This window comes from Podarcis vaucheri, assembly GCF_965113315.1.
Source record: "Podarcis vaucheri genome assembly, chromosome: 11".
NCBI classification, from domain to species: Eukaryota; Metazoa; Chordata; class Lepidosauria; order Squamata; family Lacertidae; genus Podarcis; species Podarcis vaucheri.
In genome coordinates, this window is record NC_138749.1 from 34,427,801 (window position 1) to 34,443,125 (window position 15,325).

At 43.7% G+C, this 15,325-nt stretch overlaps 1 long non-coding RNA gene across 1 annotated transcript; it reads left to right on the top strand.

Annotated features, from left to right (window-relative positions):
- The first annotated feature begins 1,659 nt into the window (after positions 1 to 1,659).
- On the top strand, positions 1,660 to 12,066 carry LOC309514333. Its single transcript, XR_014211934.1, has 3 exons — positions 1,660 to 1,759; positions 3,378 to 3,439; positions 11,995 to 12,066. It is a non-coding gene; the product is annotated as an uncharacterized lncRNA (long non-coding RNA).
- Positions 12,067 to 15,325: the final 3,259 nt, after the last annotated feature.

Consider the following 15,325-nt stretch of genomic DNA (forward strand, 5'->3'; position numbering starts at 1 on the left):
CTGCCTCACTCCAGTGCTGCACCAGCACGATAACTGAATGGAGTTATTTTAATACTGTACTAGTTGAAACCACCTTGAAACACTCATCAAAGCAAGAGCTGTAATTGTGATGAAATGCAGCTTCGCACGCATGTTCTCCATAGGCACAATCTATCTGAACGGACAAGCCGAAAAGCTAGTGGTTCTGTGAACTGGCCTGCTGCCACCTTCACAGTCACCACCCCAGCCTAGGGCAGCTCCTTCTCTCGCTATGAAATATGGGTTGTTACGGGAATTATTTGCTCTCAGCAGAAGCCACTGACTGACAGGAAGCCTCTCAAGCTTCAAGGTTTGCCCTGCAGCATGCAAACATGCTTCAGAGGGAGCTTCTGCTAATGCTTAAGGTTTCTGGTGGCGTTTCCCCCCATGCTGGGAGATGCCACGAGTGGGAAGAGAAGAGTGAAGCAGCTATCATGAACAGAACAACAGACACATGCAGTTTCAGAGTCTTGACAATGCAGTCACCACACACCCCTCATTCACAAACTGGAAATGGCAGAGCATCTTCTCAGGTGGGCATGTGATGTGCCCTACCTACAGAGACTAGTCCTCTTTTTGAAGGTCTGTCCTGTCCAAGTCCCACTGAAAGAAACAAAACCATAAGAACAGAAACCGGAGATGCCTTGAAGTTGTCCAACTATTAGTTCATGGACAGCAGACTGAGCACGCACACTGGTCCCCTGGTCACAATCTTCCCTGCTAGGGTAAGTTATATTTCTATGTAAATTACCGCAGATCTTTGGTTCCCCCTTTTTAGTGATGCATGGAGCTGGGGCTGATGGGAAGGGTGATGGGATTCCCTGCTATAGAGAAACACAGGAACACAGTTGTGTGTTTCTGCTCTCACAGGTTCTAAGTATTTGTGTCAACTTTATACATTCTGAGCTTAAACACTACATGGTGCAAGTTAATTAATACTTCAAAGAGGTCTTTGGACAGTGGACACTTCTACAAAGATATTAAGCATCTTGGATAATGACCAGGACTGCACATTTTTTTGAGTCTATAGTTTGCTATCAGCTTCAAAGAAATAGAGGCCAAGCAATTAGGCCTTTGAAATCTAGAAATAATCACAGATAATTGCAGATGCAGAGTAATAAAGGGCAATGATAGTATCTTGCACTGCCTGGAGCTTTCCCTGGTAGTATCTCAAGGAGGTTTCAATACATACCGTTCAGAGATGCATTTTCCAAAAAAGAAAAGTAGAACACTTAAATTGTACAGTCAGTGGGTATGAACGGTAGATTGAAGCATGATAGGTGTTTATAGATGACTGCTTTACCACACTGCTAGATGAGCCATAATGATGATGATAAAAAGAATATCTGTACCGCATGGCAGGATGAAACCTCTTGAAGCATTCTACTTGTGTGAAACAGCAGCATGCATGCAGAGAGAGCAGTGACTAAACACTCTCCTCCAGGGGTGCCAACTTGAATGGCAATGTCCATAAACATTTGGGGGGGCTGACACCTCAAATATTTTGTGGGGGAGGGTGTGAAGTGACCTCGGCCCCTAGGAGTTGGCTCCTATGTTCTCTTCCCATTGTCCTCCCCACACAATTTAGAATTCTGAGTTCTAATAACACAAGGATCTCCACAAGTGCAGGAGGCCCCCTGAATGAGATGTTTCTCATTAGGGCTGCCATACGCTCAGCAAAATGGTGTCCAGGTGGATTATTGCTTAACCAGCAAAATGTCCAGGAAAACCTGGACATATGGCAAGTTGGGCTATTTTATTTAAAAATTTCTGGTAAAAAAAAATCAAAGAAACCCCCCCCCCAAGAAAGCTCAACAACTTTGACATTAAAAAAAGAAAATATGGCAACCCTATTTCCCATTCCTCAACTTATGGAGGGCAACAGTTAAACCACAAAGCCTAGGACTTGCCGATCAGAAGGTCGGCGGTTCGAATCCCCGCAATGGGGTGAGCTCCCATTGCTTGGTCCCTGCTCCTGCCAACCTAGCAGTTTGATAGCACAAAAGTGCTTCCAGTGGGAAGGTAAATGGCGTTTCTGTGTGCTGCTCTGGTTCGCCAGAAGTGGCTTAGTCATGCTAGCCACATAACCCAGAAGCTGTACGCCGGCTCCCTTGGCTAATAAAGCGGGATGAGTGCCGCAACCCCAGAGTCGGCCACGACTGGACCTAATGGTCAGGGGTCCCTTTACCTTTACCTTAGCACAACTCAACCACACTCTTTCCACCAGTGTGTTGCCTTTTCATGCTCCAAAACACCTGATTGAGCCCTCGATCGGGTAAGAGGGCCTGTGTGCAGTCCCAGTTTGAAATCCTTGTTGATATTTTGCCATTTCTCACACTACCATGTTTAGTAGCATTTTCATTCACCCAAACCACCAAATTGCCCAGATGTTTAAACAGATGCAGGAATTTGACACGCACACCCACCCACCCAGTGACGTTGTATAGTGTAGTCTGGCATCCTTTGATGTAATAAACATCTGTGTCTCTAAAGCTAATCCCACATAGTAATTTGACTTAAGTAATATTAAATTTATCCATGAGAACCACAATAGTTTTGCAGAATTCAACTAAAAGACCTACAAATAAAAATTCCTTGCCAGATGCCATTGATTACATCTGTCAAGCGACAGTCTTGGTTTGTTTGCTAAGGGAGAAGGAATATTGGGCATAATGTGAGATCATCTTCTAAGGCCCTCCTTCGTATGCCTTCTCTTCGAGAGGTCTGGAGGGTGGCAACACAAGAACGGGCCTTCTCTGAAGTGACTCACTGTCTATGGAATGCTCTCCCCAGGGAAGTTCACCTGGCACCTTCATTATACACCTTTAGGCACCAGGCAAAAACATTCTTCTTTAACCAGGCCTTTGGTGGATCTGATTGACATCCTATGCCCTTTAAAAATGTGGCTCCTTTTTTTGGGGGGGCGTTATTGTGTTGTTTTTATTTTGATTATATATATTGTGGTTTTTATATTGATCTTTTCTATGAACCACCTTGAGACCTCCAGGTATAGGGCGGTATATAAATTCAATTAATACTATTGATGATGATGATGATGAGATGATGTTTGAGGAGTATTATTTCAATGAAATTTGCAGAGGATAACCTTGTGATCAGCTGCATACTTCCAGTGAGACTCCCACCACATGCAATCTTAATTTGCTCAGAGACTTACATTTGCATGTGTACATTTAAAACTGCATATGCAATTATTATTATTATTATTATTATTATTATTATTATTATTATTATTTAAATTGGTGTACCACCCTTCATCTGTAGTTCTTAGAGCAGTTCACAACATAAAATTACAAAATAATTGTGTCATGGCCTGTGTCCTGCATCTTTTATTTCCCTAGCAATGTTCCTGATGAAGTGTTTGGAGGAGAGAGGCTTAGAGAAAGAGCTGGGATACTTGTAGGTAGGGACTAGATATATATATATTTACCATGAACCCCAGCAAATTTGCTAAGCATGTATGCAATTATTGATAGTTTCCCTAACAACTTAATCTTTTTGTCTTCCTAAATGAGCACAGTACACATTTTACAACTCGTTTTCCCATATTGAACCATATGGGTATGTGTACATGTGCATATGCACATACAAAAGTAATTATTTTTAACAGACATTTATAGCCACTTGGGCTGTAATCCAGAGAACAAGATGGAAACTATTTACTTAATGACTTGGGTATTTTTGGTTTTGGTTTTCAAAATCATCCTCATAGTCTAAACTCCCATGATGGCTTCCCCAACATATTGAGAGTTAAGATGCACAGTTTATTGTTTCAAATTATATGAGAGATGTGATGAATCCCCAAATACAGCACTGGTCACTTTTGAGCCAAGAAAGTGTTCCAGGATACATTTTGTGGATGCTCGTGGATTTTAAATGCCAGCAGTCCAGTAGGTTTTTAATTACCAGTTTAAAATTGTGGATGGCAAAGGATGCAGGAAATATATATATTTGTGCACATATGGGACTTTTATTTGTGTGTGTGTGTAATTTTGCATTTGGTAAAGAATGGAAATAAAGGAAGTAAAGCCTGTTTATAGTGGCTAGCATCCAATCCAAGGGTAGCTTTGAATAAACAATTTTGAACACCAGTTCTCCTTATCATATCACTCATTTTTAAAGCTTCTTTCCATTTCCAAAATGGTTTTCATAAAGAATGAGGGCCTGCTTTACCAAAAAAAGTAAGGGTTTTTTTTAATGGCATTGAGCATTTGCAACTAAATCCATAGTTCTTTGGAACCTGAAGTTAATTTTCTTTTTAAATAAGCAACACCCAAAAGTTAATTTAGCAGTGAGAAGGCCTCTGACTATTGAATTCTTTTCTTTTTTAATAGAAAATAAAGTTCAAGTAGTGTTGGGCATGGGCCCACCCATATGTATTTGGAAGGAGGTGGTAAATTATATAGTGTTGGGACTTGGGTTGTGTGCGGACTCTACTGGAAGATCCCACTGTTGAATTAGCCTGTCACGGTTCTGTTCACGGGCGATCAAAGTCCTGGCAGGGGACATCAGGACCGGGGGCAAGATGGCGGGGTGGGAGCAGTCCAGAAGCCAGGAGGCCAAGAGTCTGATGGTCAGAGAGCTGGGAGTCAAGAAGTGAAGGGTTTGAGGATCAGGAAGCAAGGAGTCACAAGGGCAGGGGTCCAAGGATCAAGAAGCAAGGGGTCATGAGTCAAAGGTCCGAGGAGCAAGGAGTCAATGAACCAAATGCAGCAAGGCAGGGAACGTGTTGCTTTGGCAAAGAGCTGAAGGGAAATGCTGACCTTATATCCCTTCCCAGCTCTTGCCACCAGGTGCTGTGAGTTACCAATCAGCCTCACCTGTGAGGCTGCGCCTTGCCTCTTCAGAACAAACTTAGGAAGGCCCCAGTCCTGGTCACAGGGCCTGGCTCCTGCACGCACACCTGACATAGCCAGGCAAGGATCATAATATAACAAAGTATAACAAAGGATGTGGCTCTGTGCCAGAGGGCAAATGGGTGGGCCCCGCCCCTCACCTGGCTGGTAGTTAGTAGGACAAAAGCCAAAGTTGGGTGTGTGAGAGAGAGCTGGGCTAATAAGCAAGCAGAAGCCTGAGAATGAGAGCCATGCTTGATTTCTGCTTGATGCCAAGGCTGTGGCTATGGGAAAAGAAGGCTGTCTGGGGTGTCAATGCTGTGAAGCCCTCCATCATAGGCTCAGATTGTAAATATTGTGGGATATAATATCACTGAAGCAGTCAAATACAACATTTCCTGTTTGCCCAGAGTGGACACACAGGAGAATGTTGCTCCAGCCAGGAGAACGTCCTGTCACACCTGGTCTGGAACATCCTCCCCCTGCATGTGACCAGGTAGATGGGCATGACCCTAGCAGAGCCTATAAAGGGGCTAGTCATGCAGCCATCTTCCTCTTGACTCCCTTGATCCCATCTCTTCTTGATGCCTTTTGCTGTCTGCTCTCAGCCAGCATCACATGTGCTCATCCCTCACAGAGGTTGAATCCACACTTTTCTCTGTAACTACAAGCTAAAGCTGCATTCAGGACCATACTTCAAACTGAATGTAGGTAAACCTTATTATTACTTTTAGAAGAAGACTGTTGTGTCATTATTGTTTTTAAAAGGGGATTTACCAGGAACAACCCAATCTGGACAAGCCAAACTGGCTTGCTTAACTCGAATGGTTCTAATGAATCCAGCAACTAGCTTCCAGCAACGTGCAAGGGAATGTGCTCTGTTACTAGGTCACTAGCTTGAGTGAGGAAGGATAATATTTAATCAATATATCCTCTCCTATCCTCAACATTCCCACAAATATATGTAAATAAACCATATATCCTAAGGATACCACAGTCTCTGCTGTGCCTCATTCCAAGGATCCAAACCCTGGGTAAGTATTGAAACCTATGGAATCTTGCACTGCTCAGAGATTGGGATGGTGTGCAACAATATGTAGGCTCCGTTCATATTTCATGCAGCCTGTATATATTTGGTACTTGGACATACTACTAAAAATAGAATGAGAACCAGACCTAAGCCTTTCTTAAAACAGCTGTTTTAATATTTGGAAAGATTTGAACTTGTTCAAATTCAGATCTCTGCACAATATGCGTTCCTGACACTATCTTAGAGACATTCCCCATTTCTAATGCAGATAGTAAGAAAAAAGAAAAGGGTGTGTTAGGGATGTTTAGAAGATGAGTAGGAGATCCAGATGTTGGGTTCAAGCCAACTCTGTCTGCATTTAGCCTTACTTCCCTGCATATATCGCTTTTCATTCTCCATTGCTGAACTGTAGCTGTCTTCCTAGCTGCTCATTTTATTGAGATCATTTTGAATCCTGGTTTGTCAAATTTATTAGCTATCCCCAGGCCATTCCACAGAATGAGGTCGTAATGTACATGATGGCTCCAGAATCTTCAGTTGCTAGCTTCTGCATTCTCTCTCTCTCTCCCCCACCCCCCTTAAATCTCTTTGCAAGCTATAAAGGAGGTAAGAACAGGCAAAAGGAGTGGGGAAATGAAAAGGGAAGACCTTACAGCTACCACAGGCATCATGTGATATGTACCCTCCAGTTGTTGATGGACTCCATCTCACATCAGGCTCAGTCAACAAGACCAATGGCCAGGGATGGTTGGAGTTGTAATCCAACAACATCTGGGAGGAACCAGCGTTTCTGCTATCCCTGACCACCAAAAGGAGGACATGGAAGGAAAGGTAAGGAGTATTTGATCCAGGAAAGAAGTAGCCTCCATACTGTGCAAATCTAATAGTGTCAAAGAACTTTCACAAAGAAAATCCTTTGCAGTTTTTGGGTAGAGAATTCTACTCCTGCCAAGCCCCAGAATATAAACTAATCAATAATGCACAGTCATTCTAATACAAAGAGAACCTTTTTGGGAAATTACTTTATAAATGAGCAGGAGTATTGATTGCATGTCTGCACTGCATCATGGAGACAGCCCCAAAGTTGCAGACACAGTTAATATTTAATATCCACCTATCCAAGGGATCTCATTTTGACCCACAATGTTAAAAAGCAAAGCTGGAGAAGTATTCACTGGTGACCTTCTGCATTTGCAAACATGACGGGAAAGAGATCAGTGTTTGGAATTTTGATTTTGAAACAGTCAGTTCAGACTTGGAGGGCCTCCTGTTTGTTATTACATCCCATGGGACCACAGTGCATCCATCATACTAGCCAGCTTGGAAGATTCATGGCTAATTCAAGCATGTCCAGAATGACTATGAATCTGGAGTCTGCCCCAAAGCCAATATTCACCTTTAGAAAGTATTGCAATTATCAGTAATTTATTGATAGGAAGTATCTAATGAGAAATTTTCCTTCACAATACCACAATAAATTCTGTTTTGAAGTGGAGGAGCTGATAATGGGAACAAATTCTCCAAGAATGCGTAGCATGTTAAATAGCTGAATTAGAGAACACTCTTGTGCAGTACCACTGAATTCAATGTGACTCACTCACAGTTAAGTGTGTATGGGGCGGTGGGGGTGGAATAGCCACAGCCCAAAAGTGGCCCATCAAACCACTTCAAGTGGCCGGCCAACCCTTTACAAAACTGAGCACTTCATCTTTCATGGTGCTACAGCTAAAAAGACTTAGCACTTAGAAAACTCCTTTGTGTTAAAACCTCCTAAAATGGCACTTCAGAAGAGGGGAAAGAGGCACGTTTACAAGGCAAGTATCATAGGTGCCTGCTCTAGGGGGCCCTTGGTGCCAGGGCACTCACAAAATTTAATATGGGAACCCGATGATGTCCAAGGCCCCTGTGAACCTTGGAACACAACTTCCGGTTTCTGTTGGAAGTCGCGTCAGAGGTGTCACGAGGCCTCGGATGTGACCTCTGAGACCCCGCGAGGCCTCAGAAAGTGCTGCTGTGCCACCGCCTCAATGTGATGTCACAACATCATGATGTCACATTACGTCACGGGCGCCATTGGGCACCCAGAACCTGGGGCCCAAGTCAGCACCTCTGGCAAGTAGAGGGCTGCCCTCTCCATCTCAGGGCTGGGCTGGGAAGAAATATTCTCCTCCTCCTGGCCCAGTGCTGCAATGAAAACTATCCACATGGCATGAGTGTGGATGTTGTCAGTCTGGTAGTTTCATCTAAGGTACGTGAACTCAACTGAATTTCTCCTCCATCCCTAGTCATGATATGATGCTGGTGCAACAGTGCAAAGCTGAGCAGAGGCATTTTGCTGCCTTAAGCAAAGGACAAGGTGGTGGTGCCCCACTCCATTTACAGACAGAAGCTGACTGAACTAGCAGCTGAACATTGCTGCAACATTGGTGATAGGTCAGTATCCTCCACTGCACCTGAGGGCAGCAGGCTTAGCAGATTAGTTAAGGAGATGCAAGGGCAGGTGATGTCCTCCAGCATTTTGCCACCACTCTCTCAGCATCCGTTGCCTGAGGCAGCTGCCTCACTTTACCTAATGGGAGGCTCGGACTTGCAACAGGGGTGCAATGCTGTCATAAGTCCTCTGCCAGCATACTAGCCCCTCATTATATGGATTGACACTGAAGGTACTAGGCTTTCTCATATCAGAAGAGAAATTCACACTGATTGTACATGATCTTTAGTTTAATTTGTCCCCTATCAGTTTTAGCTGATTATACATCGGAACTTAAGTAATGCATCTTGCGATTGGAATTAAAGAAATCAATTGATAATTTATTTTTTAGTAGGTGATAGATGCTTAAGGGCATTTTTCTTCTCCCTTAATTGGGCTATTTAAACACTGCACAAGATTTTCTGACAGAGAAGTTTTAGGCTATAAAAAATCAATCCTTTAATTACGGGGGGGGGGGAGCGTTGCTTGTGTGGGTTTTTTTTTCTTTTCGGTTTTTTATTATTATTACTTTTCCAACACTCTGAATCTAAAGATGTATGTTGCAATTATATGCCAATTATTCCTTTCATCTCTACTGGCTGAAACACTGCCAGTTTTTAACCTTTTTAAGTGTTTTATCACACTGCAAGTCAAATGGTGCAACTTTAACTAAATGGAGAAACTCACACTTGGTGATCAGCAAGTTCTGCAGCTTGTACCTGCTAAAATGCATTAGGATCCAGCCTATATTTCCATTCAGGATTAGACCACAGCCAAGTAGACATAAGGCTCACCTACCTGACATCAATCGGAATAAGGAAGGCCTCAGATAATGGCTTAGAACCTAATTTAGGTGGGAGTATCCTGTCAGGGGAATTCTGCTAATGAGGTTATCCCACCAGCAGAAACAGGGTGACACTTTTTGTATGACTCTCCCTTTCCCTTTGCAGCCCCATCACCAGAAAGTTGGAGGGCATGAGCTCTCTCACATACACATTCAATGAACAAAGAAAAGGGAGCAGGGGCCAGGAGACATGGTATGAGAGCCAGTAGTCAGAACCAAAAGACAAATCAGGAAGTGCAGGCAAGGAACAAACCAGAAGTCAGGTCTGTAGACCAAGTCTAGGCCAAAAGACAAACAAGGATCAAGGATCAGGGCCAAAGTCTCATCAAAATGGGAGCACACAGGGTCAAGGATACAGGAAATCAGGGCCAAAGGCTAATCCTGTCCTGAGCACAATGGGTCATATTTCTGAGGAGGATTGCATCCTTAGCACCTACAGGCTGCTTCTGGCAAGTAGCAACTAATATGCATGCAAAATCCACTAACAACACAAAGGAAAGCAATGGCCCTTCTGTTAAAACAGCAATAGTGAATATGTAAATAGCCAAGTGATTTGCCCTTATATTTACAAATACTGTGTGCATGTTTTTTAACTTTCATGGCACAGAACTAAGGTGAGAAGCATTCATAGCAAAAGGCCATTCCGTGATAGGGATCAAATGGGAGGACAGAAGGAAATCTGCTTGACAGTCCATTTTCAATGGATTTCTCTCACATCCTGAGTGCAGATATGGTCCCCATGTAGATGTGACGCCATGGAAGTAAGCAGCATACTTGCTTGATTAAGCTGTTTATGGCTCTTTAAGCTCTGATTTTTATTTTCTTTTGCAGTTGCATCCTTACTTGTTCCATACCTCATGCAGCATACAGTGTCAGGTGTGGGGTGGGAGGTGTTGTCTGGGCTAAGTGGGATCCATGCTGAGCCTCCTTAGGTCCATAGGCCAGAGGTTTCCCACCTCTGTTGTAAAGTATTCTGTGGTGATAACTGAGGGTCAGAAAAGGGTACAAATCTGCAAGGCACATTTCTTTGCTCATCGGGTGTGGTTGTGAGCAGCCATATGCAGTTCTACTGCAGATTTATCAAATATGTAACATTAGGAGTTGTGCTGGATTCATATTAATGTGCAGCCCAGTATTACATGGCTCGTGTGCATTTCAGGCATTTCTGAAGGGCAATTCTTAAAGCCCACACAAAGTTCTCTTTTTCCTTTCCCCTTGTTGCTCCGTCACCTTTCTGTATTTTTACAGGTGCTTTGGGCTTTTGCACTGATATATTAACCCCCCAAGTATCAATACACAGAGACATTAGCAGCACCCAACCGCAGCCACACCTGCACCAATCTACAATGCTCTCCATTGAAGGCGTTTTACAACTCTTTTAAACAGCCAGCATTGAACATGGAGAATGCTATAAATGCGGATTATTAAAATGTTGCTGTTGGATGGTTGTTTTACAGCTACACTTGGCAGTGGCTTGGGAAAGGAGTCCTAACTAGTTTATTGCTGTGGTTTTCCACATCTTAAAAAGCCACATTATTAACGGGTTGTGTGAAAAAACAACAACCCAACAACAACTAGAAGATGTGCATTGTGCTTTTCATTTTAATTTTACTGTTTGCACACAATTTTGGGTGTAATTTGTGATGTCTCAGCGGCTTTTTACATAGCCAAGTATGTTGTGAACTGCACTGCGTGCTGTTTTGCTTTGCAGATTTTGCGATATGAAAACTACCCCACCCTCGCCTCAGTTCTTTGGCACTCGTCTTCGTAGCGAACATGTGCCAGCCCTTAGAGAGCCAGCTCCACAGATGAATCTTCTGCTGCTAACACCTCTAGCCATTCTTTTATGTCAATACATACCTAGAAGGCTGCACATTCTGGGCATGATCCAGAGAAATGTTGGCAGAGTGAACACCCATTACATTTGGATCTGAAGGACACCTCGGTGATGCTCCCGCTTCATCTATTGTTGTTAATTTGCTGAAAAGTCCACAGAGAAGTTAATGCCACTAAAAAGAGCTCCTGTCTGGTCCAGCATCCTTTTTCTCGCTGCGATCAAGCAGATGCCCCTGGAAAGCCCACAAGCAGGACATGAGCACAACAGCCCTGTCCCAGTGACTGGTGTTCCAAGGCATGTGGCATGTTATTCTGGAGGTAGTATATAGTTGCCATAACTATGAGAGTCTTATCTTCCATGAATTTGCCTTTCACAGAACATCTATGTAATTCCACCTCTATTTTTTAAAAAAACACCAAGCCTTTCAAAATCCACTTTGTGTTTGTGGTTTGCTGCTTACTGTGCAACATGTCTGCTCGAAAAAAGCCCCACTTAGTTCCAGGGGTGCCAACTTGAACAAAACAATGGGGGAGGGCAGGTAAGCCCTGCCCCACATAATCCATCATATGACATGGTGCAAACACACAATCTGAATGACAATGTCCATCAACTTTGTGGGGACCTGGCCCCCTCAATTATTTTATGGGAGGGCAAAGACCCATTGGCCCCTAGAAGTTGACTCCTATGCTTAGTTTAATGTTCCCAGTTAAGTAGGTGTAGGATAGGGTTGCCATATTTCAAAAAGTAAAAACCAGGACATCCCCAAAATTGTTGAGCTTTCCTGGTGATGTCCGGGGAAAACCAGACGTATGGCAGTTCTAGTATAGGCTATCATAGGGTGAGAGGAGATTCAGTGGAGGTTGTTCCAACACATCCAAGACCTAGCAGCTCACAGTGGACAGGGTGGGATGTAGAATTTATTTCTCTTCTCTCTATTTTTAGCCATTTCTGGTTCCTCCTTCCCAACACCAACACCCTCCCATGGACCATTATGGGAGTGAAATTACCAGGGACATGCCCTGCTGTCAGTGAACTCCGTGAATCTTGGGATATGAATAAAACGTCTAGGATTATGCCTGGTTGTGACAGCCCTCTAACAGAACAGCTACTCTATTCTTAGTGATGGAAGCGTTTCACGGTGTTATCCTATTGCATGCCATTTTGTACTATTATGCTACTTTAGAATGCTGAAGTAGGGAGTCAAGAGATAAAAGGAACAATGGGCAAGTTTGGCCTTGGAGTTCAAAAAGAAGCAGGGCAAAGACTAATAGAGTTCTGCCAAGAGAACAAGCTGGTCATCACACACACTCTTTTCCAACAACACAAGAGACAACTCTGCACATGGACATCACCTCTGAGTGCTCACAGGAAGGACAGATCCTGAAGCTGAGGCTCCAGTACTTTGGCTACCTCATGAGAAGAGAAGACTCCCTGGGAAAGACCCTGATGTTAGGAAAGATGGAGGGCACAAGGAGAAGAGGACGACAGAGGACGAGACGGTTAGATAGTGTTCTTGAAGCTACCAACATGAGTTTGACCAAGCTGCAGGAGGCAGTGGAAGACAGGAGTGCCTGGCGTGCTCTGTTCCATGGGGTCACGAAGAGTCGGACACAACTAAATGACTAAACAACAAGAACTTCTTGTGAAATAGAAAATTGCTTACTCAACAACTGTCCTTCCCTGAAGGAGCGTCTCCACCTCCATCAAACAGGCCAAAAACTGAGGTCCAGCTCCATGGGTCTTCTGGTAGTTCCCCCACTACAAGAAGTGAAGTTACAGGGAACTAGGCAGAGGGCTTTCTAGGTAGTGAAGCAGATAAATAACTATACAACATTCCAAAGACATCGGAAGGCAGCCCTGTATCAGAAAGTTTTTAATGTTTGATGTTTTGCTGTGTTTTTATTATATTGGAAGCTGCCCAGAGTAGCTGCCTTATCAGTGGCAGAGCTTCATGCTCCGGCACCGGGGGGCGGAGAGCAGGCGGGGGTGGGGCTGGTGATCGTCCCGGGGGGGCGCTGCCTGCAGGGGCTTGGTGCGCGTCCTGGGGCAGCCCCGATGGCACCCTACCGGGATCGTGCTGCCAGGGGCGGAGCGCTCCCCCCACACTCCTCTTCCTCCACCAGTGTGCCTCATTAAGTTCCCACCAGTCTTTTGTAATTTAGTTTGTAAACTCCTTATGCTAGGGACCTGACATGTTTTTGCTTTCGCTGATGTTACTTTGTGAAGCTCCATAATCAAAGAGAGAAAATGTTACGTTGTGATACAGAGACATGGCGGCATAATCACCAGGCAGGGTCAATGTTTTAAAGTCAACACAACTCAGTTTGGTTTTAACATGCAAAGAGTGGTTGCAGAAACTGAGCCTTGCATTAAGAGTGGCCTGGAACAAGCCTGAGGTTGCAACTTCCCTAAAACCTAATGTGAAATGTATAACACAGCAGTCTGACTGGAAGTTGTGCTTACAGGGTAGTCGTGGACTTTGGGGATATATGGCGTCTAAGGTCAGCTCCAAGTAAGAACAAAAGCTGAAGGTGGCTTAAATCCCAACACCACATGCAAGACATTCTGAAGCCATCTCTTATTGCAGCCTGGCCAGTGCCACAAGTCAGTTGCCCAGAAGAGTCCAGCCGTGATTCCTTGTTAAATATCGCCACCAGGTGGCTTAATAATAGAAGAGGTCTTACTGGTGAAAAGAAATGAGAAAGCCTTTTGGCACTTGTAAAAACCATTAAAAACAGTTCTCCACAAAGCTATTAAGCAAATATGTGGTTTGGAATAGAGGATTAGCCTACATCAAAGCCATTTTATCTAGCTCTTCAAAAGCTTAAATCAACACAATTAACTTTTCCTCCTTGATAGGTATATTCAATTATTCAGTCGTGTGATGTATTATTTCTCTCTCTCTCTCTCTTTTTCTCAAATCAAGAGAACAAAAGAGGAAAATTACCTCCAAAAATAACAGATACTTCAGGTTATTATGTGGACACTAATTTTTTTATTATTATTTGTTGCCTTTACATGCCAACTTTTTCTCCAAAGAGCAGAAAGTGACATACTGTACATGGTTTCCCCCCATCTCATTTAATCCCCACAACAACCCTCTGAGGTAGGCTAAGCTGAGAGACAGTGACTGGCTCAAGGTCACCCAGTGAACTTCACGGGCAAGGAGTATTTGAACCCTGGTCTCCCAGGTCCTAGTCTGACACTCAAACCACTACACCACACTGAGGGTGTTATGCATTTTGATAATGTTAGCATGCCTATCGTGACCTGCTATGGGGAAGAATGGTATGAAACTAAACTTAAATTTAAACCACATTCACCTCTCATTTCTGAGATACAGTTCATTTTGGTCATTCTTTGCCAGAGAACGGAAACTGAGGCAGAAGACTTTAGCTCTCTGAAGGTGTTATGAACTCAGCGCTTCTGACAGAGTGAGGATGTGTTTAACCACATCCACCTCACATTTCTGAGACACATAACATCCTGGTTATTCTCTTCCTCTGCTTTTCTCAGAGAACAGAAACTGAGGCACGACATTCTTAAGTGTCACAGCCACCAGTGAGCCAGACAGTTTTTGAAACTCCAACAGTGTGTGTGTATATGTGTAAGTATGCATATAATACCAGAATATCTGGTGAAGTAGCAAACTAGTAGAAATAGAAAGTTACAACTGATGTTGTGAAGGTGTAGTGATCTGTCATGGAACAACCCCTTTGAAGAAGAGTGCCCTCTCTGTGGAACACCCTCCCCGATGTCAAGGAACTAAAGGATTACACAACGTTTAGGAGTCATCTGAAGGTGGCCCTGTACAGTGGTACCTCGGGTTACATACGCTTCAGGTTACATACGCTTCAGGTTACATACGCTTCAGGTTACAGACTCTGCTAACACAGAAATAGTACCTCGGGTTAAGAACTTTGTTTCAGGATGAGAACAGTAATCATGCTCTGGTGGCGAGGCAGCAGCAGGAGGCCCCATTAGCTAAAGTGGTGCTTCAGGTTAAGAACAGTTTCAGGTTAAGAACGGACCTCCGGAATGAATTAAGTACTTAACCCGAGTTACCACTGTATCAGGAAGCTTTTAATGTTTGACATTTTATTATGTTTTTATATGTGTTGGAAGTGCCCAGAGTGGCTGGGGAAGCCCAGCCAGATGGGCAGGGTCTAAATAATAAAATGGCTGTTGTTGTTACCCAGACTGTGTTGCTTATCGTGAAGGGGGCCCCATGACAGTTCAAACTTCAGGGCCCAAAAAATGTAGGTCCACCTAC